Genomic DNA, 15,242 nt, shown 5'->3' on the forward strand with positions numbered 1-15,242 from the left:
TTTACAAATAGAGACAGTTGCCTGTATGCTATTTGTTCAGGGTGATGTCGAATATTCATCATGATTGCATGTGTAGGATAACTGGTTTCATATTTACCTTTCTCCTCTGGTCCTGCCTCTTGTCTTTTCTTTTTCTTATTCAGTTATCATTAAAAACCATCAAGGAAACAGGCCATCATGGTGACATGGGATATAGTCACAGGTAGTGTTGAATAAGAAAAACAGCAAAAGTAGATGTCAATGTGCTATGGAAGCATCAACATTTCTACTCATTCTGACTATTCTTCCTTCCTATTAGTTCACCTAAAACCAAACTAAGAGGTGCTGAATGAACCATTAAAATCACTCCATGAACTCTGAGCAAGTGACCAGACACAGGAACAGGAAATGGGACTCAGCCATCAGGTCTAGTCATAAAGTGCCATATTGCATCAACTCTTCAAAGTCAGAGTCTCCATTTTAAGCAAAGCCTTTGAGTTATCTGTCCCCACCCCCGGTTGAGGAAATGTTCTCTTTGTTAATGTCATCCCATTACTTCTCATCACCTCTCCTTGTACTAGGTTGAGTAATTCCTTTGCCTTCTTAGAAGTTAAACACTTCAAATATTTATAGGCTGTAACTTGAAAAGTTTTGGGCTAATGGATCATATTTCTACCGAAGGGACTCCTTCATTTTCCAAAATTACTGTAGGCACATAATCTTTAATCCTCCATTATTTCTGATTTCTCCAGGTTAAGCATCTGTGGGTGGCAGCAAATTTAACTGATATCTCCAAGCTGCCTTTTAAAGATAAAGACTTTTCTTCCCTACCTTTAACATTTGAGCTTTCAAGAGAACAAATTGGCTCTGTGCTTTCTGGCATAGGAAGTCTGATTCAGCCAAACCAAACATTAAAACTAAAGAGATGCAGCTGTTTCTTGAACCAGAATACAGGTAACTCTTATTACAAAATATTGCTAGAGCTTTACATTATCCAGTGAATGAGCAGCTGTGAATCATCAAATGAGGGAATATCTATGAAAGGAGTTTAAAAAATGTAAAATATTATAAAAGTAAAATATATTAGTATTAATATGAGTTGCATCAGGTTGTTTGGATGTTTGGAGTTTTATTAATTTTATACTAAAACCTAAAAAGTAGTAGCATTGAGTATACATAAAATTTACTGCAGATAATTTATCCTTTTATCTATAATATAAGGCCATCAAAATGAACATTATTATTCTAATAAGAGTAGTTCACATTTATTGAAGGTTTACTTCATGGCAGTACATAAGGCTAAGTGTTGTACAAAGATTCTGTCACTCCTTACAGCATTTCTCAGGAAGGACTTATTTCTCTAATGTACAAGGGAGCAATTGGGGGCTTGTAAACTTCATTATCTGAAGCCACGTAACTAATGTGAACTTGAACCCAAATCAGTTCAATGACAATATCTAGGTTCTTACAGTACTCTCCTCTTTTATATTATGATGCTCTTCAGCTACCAAATGCACTTAACTTTTTCCTTAACTAAGTGAGTGCAGCTTCCAGGTTATGAGTTCTTCAGAGAGTTTTGTCTTTCACTGTCAGCTATGAGCTGTCTCATCTTCCTCCTGTCTCAGTGACAGTCCCCTCCCTCTACTAATCTGGTGCTGTAGGTCTCCTAAGGACTTGGAAACGAGATGAATATGTTAAAACTGTGCAGTAAATGAAAGTCAACACACACTGAGTGTGGGACTAAGGAGGCTGTCTGAGCAAGACGAGCTGTTGCATAAAGCTGTTGTTTTAAGCAGAAGCAGCTATCAAAATGCTGAAGAGGGTATAGGAGCTGCATTAAGTGAAAAGTGCACGAGAGCCTTTCTGTGGACTTCTCGGTTTAGGCATTTTATGACTCTGTGAATGCAATTCTTATAAGCTTATCGGAATGAACTATTTGTTTACGAATTCATCAATTCCTTCATTTCACACACTTTACTAAAAACCTGTTCTAAGCCAGTAGCTGTTCTGCCAATCAAGCATATAGTTAAGGGGAGAAAAAACGGGAACCCACTCTCAAAGAGAACATTCTCATGGGGAAAAAAGGGCTTAGACCACGAAGCCCCAAAAATCAAGATTGTTGCTGAAGAAAAATGCAATCTGAGAATGTAATGGAGCATGAAGGGTTATGGAAACCTCTCTAAAGTGACATTGGAAGTGAATCTTGAATGACAAGGATCAGGAAAGATCTGAGGGAAGAGCTGTTCAGACTCTTTCTTTAAATAAAAACAAAAGGTAAAGTTTCCAAGGCAGAAACAAGATGGGCTTCTGAACAGAAAAGTCAGCACGTTTAGAGCTTGGAGATGGAGAGGAAGAAGACAGAGACCAGATCACCAGGTGCTGCTGGAACAGTCTTCATGCAACAGGAAGATACTGGAGGCTTTTAAGCTGTGATGAGGCATGATGTGATATACATTTTTTAAAAGAAAAATTTGACTGCTGTAAGAATTACATTAATTTTATTTTACCATACAGCTTTCTAGGATGTACAAACAATTTTGTTAAACTAAAAACTTAGATCAGACTCATCATTTTATCAACTTTTGTTTCATTTTGTTTTGTTTTTGATATGAAGTCTTGCTCTGTTGCCAGGCTGGAGTGCAGTGGCTCAATCTCAGCTCACTGCAACCTCCACCTCCCGGGTTCAAGGGATTCCCCCGCCTCAGCCTCCTGAGTAGCTGGGACTACAGGCATGAGCCACCACATCCAGCTATTTTTTTATTTTATTTTAGTAGAGATGGGGTTTTACCATGTTAGCCAGGATGGGCTCCATCTCCTGACCTTGTGATCCACCCGCCTCAGCCTCCCAAGGCCTAAGCCACCGTGCCCAGCCTTTATGGGCTTTTAAATTAAAAAACAAAGAATAAGTATCTCAGGGAGTTTCTTTCGCTCTTCCTTTCACAAAGTCTCTTTATGTAATCCTCCCTCCTTCTGGGACTGAAAATAGCCTCATCTCCAATGGGCCTAGACTCAGAGTAGAATGTTAGGATTTTAGCAATCTTGTATTCTCAGTCCCGAAGGATTTGATGGTAGAGAAGACTTCAGGGATGCCTCCCCCACAAGCTCTGGCCCAATCTGCCCTCACTTACTCTTTAATGCTAGAATTACCACCTTTAGAATTTTGTTTCTTTAGCTCAAGGGTAAGATCCCTCGTTGAGATGCAAGTGTCTTCAAGGGGAGCAAATTTCAGCTTAATATCATTGGTTATTAGCACCTCACATTGAGGTTTTCCTTGGGAATTGAGGGTTAGAAGAGAGAATGGGAAGAATACTGAGGAGGTCTGAATGCTGCCATGAGTGGGACAAGATCAGATGTAGAGAATAAGGAGGATAAGAAATAAAAGCCTCTGAACTGAAAAGTCACTCAGGGCTGTGGTTCCTTTTATACTTAATTCCAGCCTTTTCTTCTGGCTAAATGTTAGTTTTTCTTTTTATTCTTCACCCTGCTTGAGAGAACAATAGCTCTTTTGTTTTGAGAAAGAATTAAGAGAAAACTTCCTAAAGCTTATTCCCAAAACTAAGGCAGAGGGGACAGAGGAGAATCTCCAGAGTGCTGCCTAGAACATCTCAATTACTAGTCAATGCTCAGTGCAGCAAGGAACTATGTATCTGTGGAGTGGACAACAGCAGGAAAAAGACCAATTCCTTCTTGAGATAGACAATTTGGCACAGCAGGAACAGCACTGGAAGGGGAATGTGGAGCAGCACTGGAAGGGGAATGTGGAAACCTGTTTTAGAATGCCAGCCATTACTCTTATGGGACCTTGGTAGAAGGGGAGACCATTTCAAGAAATTCACAGTAAGAAGTCAATGACTGGTGAATTAAACCTCAAGAAAATCCTCAACCAAATAAATCTCCAATAGACTATCTGGCAGTGGGGAGGAAAATCTCTACCTTCTAACCACACAAAACTACTCTACCTGCATGAATTAACCCTCAATTGTGTACCTGTTTGTGTGTGCATAATTATAATGTGTAGATTTATAAGCAAACATGTATGCAGTTAGATATATATGTTCATTTATGTGTGTTCATATTTACACACACAAGAAAACTTGAATGCATATATGTATATGCATACACTCATATGTATGTGGGAATACAACTAAACCTGCATATTATGCATGTCTATAAATGAGTTTGAACTTCTCTTTAGTATGGAGACTCTGGCCATGATGGGGTTACTGGTCCTATACTCTCCTGCCCATCAGAAACTATAAAACCTGTATAAATTATAACAAATCATTTGATTGCAGATATCAGAGAACAACCAAATAAAATGGTGTATTCTTTAAGAGAAACAGGCATAGGAGATGACAGCCAATTTCACTCAGAATTTCTCCCAATGACTTTTTTGGGGGTTGATGCATGAAAGAGGAACCCAGTAAATGAGTAAGTGATCTTAATGGCCAAAGGAACAAAAATTAGAGCTTGGACCTGCTAAGGTAAGCTTGAACTTTTGAAGGCATGTTGCCAGAGATGGAGCATCTCACAAGTCAGTGTGGAAACATACATCAGACCCTGGACCAGCTCCTTGTCTGTGCAAGTACAGCTTGAGATTATAGGAAGCCTAGAGATAGCAGGGGCTGGGTGGTTGAGAGCTGACGAGAGATTCCAGAAGTCCCACAGATGGCAGGTGATGTAGCAGTACCTTGACCAACACCCTCACCAGTTAGAGATTCTGAAATGGCCATTCTGTGAAAGGGCTGTGCCTGAGAATAATAGTCACTTTTTAAAAAACAGAAATAGCTCTGTTCTAACAAAACTTTCAGTAGGCTTGAAAAGAATCAAGGTGGCTCACCAGCAACTAATTACCTGCCAGGATAAAATTCAATTCACTTGAGAAAATAACATCATTGAAAACCTCTGCACTGCATTGTAGAAAAAGTCCACTAAACCATCAAAATGTACTGGACATAAAATGAAACAAAAAAAGTGACACAATAAAGAGAGAAGTTAGCAGAATAAAACTCAAGAGACAATCCAGGTGTTGGAATTGACAAACAAGGACTTCCAAAAAAAAAAAAAAAATAGAGCAAAAAATAGATGTAATAAACAGATAACATATTTCAGTAGAAAGTAAGAATCTATTAAGAAGTCATTAAATGAACATTCTAGGCATACAAAATAAAATGTCAGTATAATTGTATGTGTTTAACAGCAGACTAGACACAATAAAGGATAGGATTATTGAAACTCAAGAGAGATTATAAGAAAATACTTCAACCAAAGCATGGGAAGAAGAATAAAAAGAACAAAACAGAAGGGAATGTGTGAGATGACTTAAGCCATCGAATATATACATAATTGTATTCTTAAAAGAATAGGAAAGAAATAGTATTTGAGGGGGAAAAGCTAGAAAAATTTCCAATACTGATGAAAGACACTAACCCACATATTTAAGAAGCCCAGTAAACCGTAAGTGGTAAAAATGCAAAAATGTTATATCCAGGCACTATAGAGTCAAACTTCTGGAAACACAACCTAAGAGAAAATTTCCATGGAGAGAAATACTGGCATGAGGGAGGAAGTTTGATTTCTTTAAATAGCCTTTAGATACTGCTTTACTGAGAATCCCTGGCAAATCCTTTGACAGTCTTTAAACGCTTGTTATGATAAAATGGGAGAGCATATTATATGCCCCTCTGGAAGTTACTCAATACCTGCCTCAATTTCACTTCTTCCATAGTATCTTATCTCACCATTTCAGCTCCCCTGAGAGCTGGAACAGAGCCAAGTGTCTCCTTGTTCTTATTCTCACAGCATTTTATGACTGTATAGATCATGCCTCTTCATTTCAATGCTCCCCTCCTTAAGGATGCAGACTCTCTCATGAACATTTCGAATAGCTCCTTCAAAGCTTGGCACAGTGCTAGAACAAATTATACTCCCCATGAAATTTTGTCGCATTGAATTAATTAAATTGTATTAATTCTCATAACACAAGACATCATAAAGTTTGCAGATTTTTTTACTCATATAATCTGTGCATCCTTTCAATCAATATTTATAATGCTCCTTCTATGTGTGAAACACTTGTATCGAAAAAACAATTACTATTGTTCCATAAATTTTCAAAATGTACCTAAAACAGATCAGATAAATACCAAATTAAGTATCCTGTTAAACATTATTATCCATTTACAATATCTATTACCCTTTTAAAATTTCAATACCTAAGTCTTTTATAATCAATTGCGATTGCATAAATACACAATAACTTTATTAAATCTGAGTTTAAATATTTGTCGTACAGCCTTAATTTAAAATCTGACCCTCTTTTGAATGGAACACCTTTATGAAATTTAATAAAACATGAAGGTCATAAAACGTATTAAACTATTGTACTCTCCATTTTTAATTCTGAACAGGCACAAGATTCAAAGGGAGCAGACTGCTTTCTTGTAGAAAGACAAGACAAACTGGAAGACAGGATGATTTTTCTTCTTCAAAGCTCTCACCCTCAGGAAGATTCCTATCAACTAGTTTGGAAAAGAGTGAGTACAAAAAGAGGGTGACCTCCCCAGGACCTTTAAGCCTGAAGATTTCATTACACATTCTTTTGTGCAAATGTGCCCAGAGAAATTTTAATGAATAGTGAGATCCCAGCTGCTTGTGGTTAAAAGACCATCAACACCATATGAAAGGTTTGTCAGAAACAAATAGTTCAAGTAGAGCAAAACGACCTCCTCAGAGCATAAGTGACCAGTTTTTCAACGCTAGATTTTTGGGAAGGGGCTCGAGAAAAAAAAAAAAAAAATTAGCTGTAGCCTCTAAACTAGAGTCTATTCACTCCTTAATGCCATCTCTAGTTGATTATTTATGATACTAAAGAACTTGATAGATGGTGAATAAATAAGAATTGAAGAAACAGATATGGAGTCCTCTTCTGCAGCATTTTCTCAGGAATATGATTCAACCTAAAGTGCTTCTGACAATCATTTTGATCCTTTGAAAAACACTTTCTTTTCTCTCTCCAACATCTTGTAAAGAAGTTCACTGAATAGCTTGGTTCTCAAACTTTGGTCTTGACCCAAACTAAAGTTGCTGATGCTCTACAAAATGGCTTGGAAGCAGCCCCAGAAAAAGAAACACTTACCCTCCCTGTTCCCAGCCTCCAGGCCAGCTGCAAAAGGGCAAGGATCATGGAGTCTTTACCAGAGGGAATCCCACTCCAGAATGTTCTCCACTTGTGCCACGCAAACTGTGGTGGGGCAGAGAGGAACACAACATTTTTTCTTTTTAGACAACCACCAGTAGCCCACAGTTGGCTGTTAATGGCATCTTTTGCTTTCGGCCTCTCATCTTGAAGACAGAGAACAGAAAGGGAAAGAAAGACAGGGTGGTATTGTATTCTTAAATTGTTTGTTTATAATGTGACAGACATTGTTCTGCGAAATATAAAGATGAGTAAAACCCTGCTGTCACTCACTTGAAGGAGTTACTTACTATCTGGCAGAGAACTGTGCTGGATAGCTTCCGCTCACCGCTCCTGACTCACCATGTACCTTCTTCAGTGTCACAGAATGACAGTACAAACTATATTAAGAGGTTCTTTTGCCCTCAGTTTCCTGATGGGTTCAGTTAAAGAGGAACCTTGCAAAGAGAGGAGACAGAGAATGGAAAGAAAATGGAGAATGTTTATTCCCTGGCTCCCTCCCTGCCTGGTCACCTGGGTATCTGCATCCCTCAAGGGAACCATGGTCACGATCAGTGGTGCTATGCAGATCTAGGGGTCCGCCTCCGCTCTCTTCAGGCTCAGGTGGGTAACACCAGGATACTGCACTATCTGTTGTAGTTCACTACACTGTGCCCACACTTTGAAAATATTTTTATCCCAAACTTATCCAATTTTATTTTGCCAACTGAAACTGATAACAAAGACTTTTACTTACTTGCAGTGTGACCCTGGCCACATTATCTAACCTCTCCATGCTTCATCATTTCAACTTATAAAATGGAGCTAATGATGTGTATCTTGTATATGTATTTTGAAGATTAGAAAAATATACAAAGCATCTGACTCATAGTAACACCCAGTTGTCTTATTCAGGCATTGGACTTGAATTCAACTATATGGGCTTAGCCAAAATAGAGGAAGATTAAAATATGGTGATTCTGTAGCTCATTCTCCTTCATGAGTGTCTGGTCTGAGATAGTCTCAGTTTGTATGTGACCCTTGTTCTGTGAAAATTTTCCCACATTGATCAGGATTTTGCTGTTTGAGGGTTTTGTGGTTTTTTTCCATGTTTTCATTTCGGTTTTGTTTTGTATTCTCAAGGCCCCTAAACAAAAGCCAGTCATTTCATTGGTGCTCAGCCAGGAAACAGCTCTCTGGTGGAAAAACTGGCTGAGATAGATGTACTAAAAAGTTCTAAGTGGGTTCTCACTGTGGTATTTCCTAAGAGATTTCAAGCTAATGTTGATTTCAAATCATATTTTCTGGCTTTAGAAACTACTCAGATAGGATCGCCCTCCAACATAACTGTTCAACTACAGGGAGCTATCCCTCTGCCTCTTTTACAGGTTGGACTCTACCACCAGAGTCCTCTCTCTCCTTTGTCCTTGTAGATCCAATTCCTAGCTTAGATCTTTGCACAAAGCAGATAGACACTCAGTACATATGTACTCCGCAGATAAGACACAAAAGGGTGAGGCCAAATCATAAAAATGCTTTACAAGGTCATCACAATTCCTAGGGAACTATTCTCTTTTCCCACCAGTGGAGAGCTGAAATGCATGGTAAGTCAAAGAAAGCCAGTAGTTTATTGGATGCTCACTTAAAATAAGAACACCTCGGCGGGGCGTGGTGGCTTAAGCCTGTAATCCCAGCACTTTGGGAGGCCGAGGCGGGTGGATCACGAGGTCGAGAGATTGAGACCATCCTGGTCAACATGGTGAAACCCTGTCTCTACTAAAAATACAAAAAATTAGCTGGGCATGGTGGCGCGTGCCTGTAATCCCAGCTACTCAGGAGGCTGAGGCAGGAGAATTGCCTGAACCCAGGAGGCAGAGGTTGCGGTGAGCCGAGATCACGCCATTGCACTCCAGCCTGGGTAACAAGAGCGAAACTCCATCTCAAAAATAAATAAATAAATAAATAAAAATAAGAACACCTCAGTTCAGGCCGGGAACGGTGGCTCACGCCTGTAATCCCAGCACTTTGGGAGGCCGAGGCGGGTGGATCACGAGGTCGAGAGATCGAGACCATCCCGGTCAACATGGTGAAACCCCGTCTCTACTAAAAATACAAAAAATTAGCTGGGCATGGTGGCGTGTGCCTGTAATCCCAGCTACTCAGGATGCTGAGGCAGGAGAATTGCCTGAACCCAGGAGGCGAAGGTTGCGGTGAGCCGAGATCGCGCCATTGTACTCCAGCCTGGGTAACAAGAGCGAAACTCCGTCTCAAAAAAAAAAAAAAAACAAAAAAAAACAAAACAAAAAAAAAAAAAAAAAAAACACCTCAGTTCATTAGAGCTCATGGATGTCAGGGGTGTGGGGAACTCACGGATGTGATGAGACGTTTTCTGTAGCTGCTCTACTACATACAAAGATCTCCTCCTCCCTGTGTTTGTGGTTGGCTGACAGGCATACTGTGTTAGCCAAGTTGGTCTGATGATACTTCAGTGTTAAGTGCCAATGGAGAATATTCTGCTTTGAAAACTAAGTAGATTTTATATAACAAAACTACTTGGCCTCTCTGAATCCTTGATTTGTTATTTTAAAATGGAAGAGACTATGCCATTTTCATTCTCTTTGTTGGTATCACTGAAGTAGCCTGAAGTTGAGTATTGCATTTCAGCATAACGGAGGTGACAGGAAAAGCTGGTGATGGAGCTCTGGGTCCCAGCTGCATTTCCTCCATCTCTTGAAGTGACCTTTCATTTATTGAGTTATTTCCATCTCCACTTCCACTTGCAGGAGAATTTTCCTTGGAATGGAGCAGTCTGAATACCATTTCCCATCTGGGAACAAAGTGCACATTTTCTAAAAATCCCTTTTGATTCTTTTGAGATGGAGTCTTGATCTGTCACACAGGCTGGAGTGCAGTGGCATGATCTTGGCTCACTGCAACCTCCACTTCCCTGGTTCAAGTGATTCTCCTGCTTCAAGACTCTTAAGTAGCTGGGACTACAGGCATGTGCCATCATGCCAGCTAATTTTTTGTATTTTTAGTAGAGACAGAGTTTCACTGTGTTAGCCAGGGTGGTCTCCATCTCCTGACCTCATGATCAACCTGCCTCAGCCTCCCAAAGTGCTGGAATTACAGGCATGAGCCACCATGCCTGGCCACCTTTTGATTCTTTCTGGCCCCCTGGTGTCATCTCCTAAGGTGACATGCAGCTCTAAAGAGCCTGCAGTTTATAAACAATGCTAACAAGAAAATCCTGACAGCAGAGATTTTTAATTCACTTTCTTATTTACAAAGATCTCCTCCTCCCTGTGTTTGTGGTTGGCTAACAGGCATACCATGTTAGCCAAGTTGGTCTGATGATCCTTCAGCATTAAGTGCCAGTGGTGAAGGAGAATATTCCGCTCTGAAAGATGGGTAATTGAGCTAATCAACTTGGACTCTCAGTGGCCTCAATACCTGGGGACAGAAGTCTTTCAGTAAGTTGATCCTTTAGCATGCTGATCAGTTGATGACAGTTTCATCTATGTAGAACATAAACTCACTTTATCTAAAAAAATTATCTCATTAGCTATTTAAATCAGTTTAAATTTCTGGCTATGTGCCATTCATCATTTATTCATTCATTCATTCATTGAACAAAGTTGAATTGAATTCTGCTATGAGTCAGGACATGTTATAGGAACCATAGCCATGAATAGAACAAACAAGTTAGCAAAAGTCCCTGCCCTTATAGAGTTTATGTTCTAAGAGAAGCAGATGAGGAATGAACAACCTGATTTAAACATTATGTAATATGTTAAAAGATGTTAAGTGCTAGGGTGAAAAAATAAAGTGGAAAGATAATAGGAGTGGCTTGGGCAGAGGCTTCTAGTTTTTAAAGGAAGCACTGTAAAAGTTGCCAAGATGGGGTGTGTCTGGCATCTTATTTCATAAAATGCCAGTGTGGTGTCAGAAGTGTGAGAAAGAGAAAGTATTGTTACAGGTGAGATCAGAGAGATGATGGGGTCAATGGTGTAGGACTTGTTGGTCTTTCTAAATAAACTTTGGATCTTTTTCTGAGTAAAATAAGAAGGCACTGAACAGTTTTGGATGAACAAGTGATATATTTAATTTATGTTTTAACAGAATCATGCTGTTGAATCTAGAATGAAGAGTCCAAGGTTAGAAGTAGGAGAAATTTAGAGAGCCCTATGATAATCTGGGCACAAGATGAAGAGATTTTAGTGATTTAGGTGAGTCGGTAGCAGTGCAGGTAGTTGGAAGTGGTCATCCAAGCAAAAGTTAGCTGATGGATAGGATGTAGGGTAAGAGAAAGTGAGGAATCAAGGATCATACTGAGGTGTTTGGCTTGAAGCAGTACCAGAATGATGTTATCACTAATCAAGACAGAGAGAACTGCAGAGGAGTCAGTTTGGGGGGAAAGGTCAAGAGCTTAGTTTTTGACATATCAGTACCTTCCTGGTGGATCCAGTGCTGTGTGAGAAGGAATCCTTGCAAGGGCCTCAGCCAAGGATTCCAAACCATGAATGAGTAGTTATTCAGTGAGTCAGTCCATCCGTCAAAAAATATTTGTTGAGCACTTCCTGTATTCCAGGCAGTGTTCTGGGCCCTCAGGCTACAATAGTGACTAACACAGACAAATTCTTTTTCGTTCTGGGCTTATGTTTTTGTGAAGGGATACAGAGGTAAAAAATGGATGGCAAAAGATAAGGTGAATGGTAAAAAATAAGAACATAGACCTTTATTCTCCTTATATTAGTCAGCCATCCTCTGGTTATGAGCACTAGAAGACAGATGGATGAGTATATAGATGAATGAGTAGATGGATAGACAGTAATATGATAGATACACATGAGATGATTTCAGAAAGTGCTAAGTCCTATGAAGAAAATGAAACAGAATGAAAATAAATTTTAAGAGGAAAAATCCATTGTGCAAGCTTCTTTAGGCAGAGTGATCAGGAAATCTCTTAGAAACTGATACATAAACTGAGATCTAAATGACAAGAAAGAACCAGCCACAGCAAGATCTGGGAGAAAATATTCTTAGTATATAAGAGGCTAAATCAAAGTCCTGAGCTGATGGTGTTCTTGGTGTGTCCAGGGCACAGAAGGCAGGCCAGTGAGGCTGGAGTGTGGTTAATGTGGAATGGAGCGGTAGGAAGGTTGGAAGGAGACACAGTGAAACAGGTAGGCAAGCGACAGATCAAGTAGGCCCTGCAGGTTGCAGAAGTAGTTTAGATTGTATTACAAATTTGAAGATAAACCACCACAGGAGAGATTCCAACAGGAGGGTTTCCTAAGCTGATTTGTGTTTTTGAAGATCTTTCCAGTGTCTTTGTGAAGAATGGCTGTGTAATGAAGCAACAGAATAGAGGAACTGCTGGGCAGCTGTTGGAGTGGGTTGTAGCATGGAAATAACAGGGTTGGGATTTGGCAGTATATTCTAGAACCACTCTAGCCAATACAGTAGCTACAAGAGTGCCACATCTGACTCTATTTACATTTATATTAATTAAAATGAAATATAATTAAATGTTCAGTTTCTTAGTCACACTAGTCACATTTCAAGTGCTCTGTAGCCACATGTGACTTGTGACTTTCATGCTGGACAAATATAGAATGTTTTTGTCATCATAGAAAGTCCTATTGGGCAGTGCTGCTGCAGGGGTGAAGCCACAATGTCTCTATACCAACTAGCTGGAACAGCTATAGATAAAGACAATGCAAGATTTCATGCCAGACAGATCAGGAAAGCAGAAATAGACCAAATGCTTCAGATTTATTTAAACTCTGAAACAGGCAAAAACTGATGTTGGTTGAATATCTTCTCCTGTTTCTGTAAGATTACTGGATTATCACACACTGGTGCTTCCTGACCTCCACAGTCCATGTTCCTTCTCTATCTAGCCTTTCATTTTGACAAATTCCTAATAAGAACCTAGACCTTTTTCCTCCTTAGTCGGCTATCCTTTGCTTATGAGCACTAGCAGTCTATTCAAACTAGCTTAAATTTTAGAAAGAAGGTATACATGTAAAGATATAACTCATAGAATCCAATGGCCACATAATGGGGCATCACAGACCTGCAGAGTTGGGAGGTACTAAGAGTTTCTCATCTCTGCTTCATTCTTCTCTGTCACAGATGAGCTTCTCTACTCGTGCATTCGTCATGTAAATCAGCAGTACCCAAAAGTGGCCACACCTTGAGTCTATATAGGCTTCTATGTAAAGCACTGATACTGATTAATTTAATCTACTTAATCTAGGAGTTCCTTTTTAATTCTGAGAAGAGACATGGATTTCCTCAGCTAGATCTAGTGTAGTTAGCCATGTCTGGGCTTGGGGAGCTTCTGGTACTTGGGGTTACATTTGAAAGAGGAGGTTCTCTAGAAGGTGGTATGAAGAGGAAACATCAGGTAAAGAAATGATTGCTGTTTTTGCCAGTGTCCTGTTCCTACTCTGCATGCATGGAACCTAGTAAAGATTAGACCAAAGCTACAAAAAGCCAGACAGTCACGTATTAGTTAGACACATTTAGCAATAAGCTTGGCATTCTGGAAAACATGAGTTCTATGCTCTAGGCATTAACCAATTTGCTAGACATTACTTAAGCAGAATCCTTACCTTCAGAGGCAGGAACCAAAAGGAATAAATCAGGCAATCAGCCTTTGACCAGTATTATTACAAGTAAAGGGAGAGGACACAGAAAACTGGTAATTTCATGAAAGTATTGAAAGAAAAGGATATTCTTCTCTCCATGACTACTCAGGCCTTCTCTGGTTTCATCCCTAATTCCTTGCTCTGCATTCAGATGACATCTTGTCATCCTGGATCACCTACAGTAACTTCTTGGTAGATGTTCATAACTAAAAGCTTGAAGATGGGTCCTATGGCTTCCTCATCCTTTATCCAAAGCACAGTTGCTGGCATAGTAGACAGCCCATAATGTTAAATGCATGGGTGGATGGATGGATGATTAAAGCCTCAGTTGAAAAGTTTGGCATTCTTAAGAATTCTGCTTAGTCCCCCTGGAGAGGCCAGATCCTCTTCTTCATCCACATAGTTATCCTTTTGTTTTCCCAGTCTTTTTCAAGGAAAGGGAATTTGTATTGGTATTGAGGACTTTGACATTTGTATTACATGGGAATAGCAAAAGACTAACAAAGGGTTCATGTTCACATTAGCCTGAAGGGCTGACTAGTTTTCAGTAGTCAGGCTAAAACAAAACACCTTTCTCCAAGGGTGTAAATGCACATTTAATTTCAAAAATCTGCCTTTTCTTAGAGGCATAGGGAATGAAATAGTTTATAACAAAAAAGGTGAGGATTCCTGGTATTGAATTCTAACGGTAATGACCATTACGCAGGTTTTTGATTTGTGCTGATTCGTTGCTGAGCATTAAGGATATCCTACCAAAGTCCAGGAAACTGCTAATTAATCCTGCAGGAGACTACAAAGACACACTTGCCATTCATCCAGCAAGTGCTGTTTAAAAGCCTGTTGTAAGCATCTGAGTGCATTTGGGCTTATGGACTAGGTACAACAGGAGCTACACAGCCTGCCAGTGTACCACCAGCCCACACCAGAATGCATGTCCCAGCAAACAACTCTCAATTGGCCAATTTGCAACAGAGCACTCGTTAGCCCCTTTGGCTCTTTAGCTCTGGTCATTTCCTTCCCACCATGCCCTTTTGGAGGCATCAACATTGAGCTCAAAACATGTTCAGTGCATTCTGTACAGTGCACCATGTGTACCTTCAACAGCTAAGCTGGCATTTGTTAAGGTAATATGAGAATGCAGCAAATAGACAGGAAGCATGAACTTTGGGTCATTGAATCCAAAACGCTCTCTCACTCCAGCCTGTTTTCTGCACAGCAGGCTTTGGCTCTAATGACTGTTTCTCACTGAACTCCTACAAGAGCAGCAGTCTCCCTTTCCTTCAATGTCTTGCCTGGTTCTCCTTGGAGGAAAATCAGCCTCTTGTGCTTTTTTCATTCTAATGGAATGAGTCTCTAAGAGTTGGCCTCACAAGCTCTTTGGGAGTAAATGCATCTTTAAGATATGAAGACGCAATACAGCCACCAGG

Source organism: Saimiri boliviensis, chromosome 13, assembly GCF_048565385.1.
Source record: "Saimiri boliviensis isolate mSaiBol1 chromosome 13, mSaiBol1.pri, whole genome shotgun sequence".
Taxonomy (NCBI): domain Eukaryota; kingdom Metazoa; phylum Chordata; class Mammalia; order Primates; family Cebidae; genus Saimiri; species Saimiri boliviensis.